A 1831-nucleotide genomic window follows, 5' to 3' on the forward strand; every position below is an offset into this window, starting at 1 on the left:
TTTCTTTTGAAAGGTTAACTACGTACGTTTTCAGTTTATTACGCAAACTGCCAACTTATAATCTTCCAACAAGCCAAAGGCAGAATAAATACACTAATACGCATATAATAAGGTAGAAGACCCTTTTACAGGGGTACCGCCATTGTGTGTACATTTTTAATAATCTACTTGTTACTAGATGGCGCCATCATTTTAGAATCCGAAATAACAAAAATGATAATATCCGCGAAAGTCTAATTTAAATTGTGGTTATTTAAAAGCTGAAATTTTGTATAACTATATTTTCTAAAATATTTTATATAAACTTTCAGCTTGAAATAGCACTTAAATTATATAATAAATATAAAAATGTAATTTTATTTTTTCAAATTTTGCGCCAAAATATACACGCTGGTGTCATCTAGTGTAGAAATACGAAATTAAAATTTTATACTCGATGTCGGTTTCTAAAGGTTTGTTTCCCTGTATGTAATATGCGAATTGGTGTATAATGTAGTAGAATTATTTAGCGTTATTAATTTTACTGGTTTGGTTTTGTTTCCGGAAATCGATCATTTTTAAGCCTGGTACAATAATTTTATTTTCACGATCTGGCAAACGCTGAAAGCTTTAGCGGTAGAAGTCGGGAAAGTGATATTATAAATACCGTGTTCCCCTCCTTAATGTGGCTTTCTGTAATTAATAGCTCTACAACCCTGCCTTCTACAAGGCGCTATTTGAATATGGCAAAATGAAGAAACCACTCAAAGCCAGCGGGAGCTAAGCTTAATGGTTTGAGCACGGACTATAAATTTTAGAGGACCGGTATTCCCGAGGTATTTTACGCCCCGTTCACCGATCAGGCTGACGGAAGTCGCTCAAGGTCATTAACTAAAGCGCTCGTCTTTCGGTCGGCCAGATTTCCAGATAACATGCGTGGGGGGGGGGGGGGGGACTAGCTCTATGCCTGGTACAAATGACCTTGACGGACTCTCTCTCTCTATTTCGAAGTGATTGATGCACGGGGAAACCAAAATTCTACAGGGGAAGGCAACGCTTTACTCGTCCTCTAAATTTACAGTCCGTGGTTTGAGGACCGTATTTTTTTCTGACCAGCGACGACGCTTTTATCTTTTTAAATCGGAAGCGGGTAATTTCTGTGAGGTGAGCGAGCTCTTCCGTTGTTTTGTATGCGCTTCACTATGTCGTCGATTTTCCTGGGCCTGAACCTTTCCAACGAATTCGGCTGATATTCGTGGCGCCTATTTCTCAAAATTTTGTAACTCCGGAAACCGTTCGCACGTTCTTTTTCTGAACCGATTTTACAACACACAGATATTTTGATTTTCTGGTGCTCTAATCACGATATTATCTTTAATCATGATTAAATCGGATTTAATCAATATAATCATGATTAAAACGGATTTAATCGATATAATCATGAATAAATCGGATTTAATCATCTGAGGGGTGCGTCGTTGATCAAGGAAGTGACCTGCCCTGGAATAATTATTAGTATAATTAAAATCACCTTTTTATAACCTCGTGACACATTTTTACTTACACTAAAATGAAAAGTGTTGAAGTGGGCTTTTCCTTTGGGTTTTTCAGGATTTCCCAATATTTTAAGAAAATAAGGTACCATAAAGCGTTCGCACGCGCATATGTTCTCGGAACTGGACTTCCCGTAATCCGTCAATTGTTCGCACCGAAGAAAATTATTAGTATATCACCCCCTTAGGTGATAACAAAACCGGAGGCGAACATCTTCGAGGTCCGCCTCCGTTTTTTTTTTGGTCCGTCTTTTCGCCGAGCGTTCGGACTGTAAAAATGTTCACCCAGGAGGGTTATT

The sequence above is a fragment of the Leiobunum rupestre genome, chromosome 9 (genome assembly GCF_980474605.1).
Source record: "Leiobunum rupestre chromosome 9, qqLeiRupe1.1.hap1, whole genome shotgun sequence".
NCBI lineage: Eukaryota > Metazoa > Arthropoda > Arachnida > Opiliones > Sclerosomatidae > Leiobunum > Leiobunum rupestre.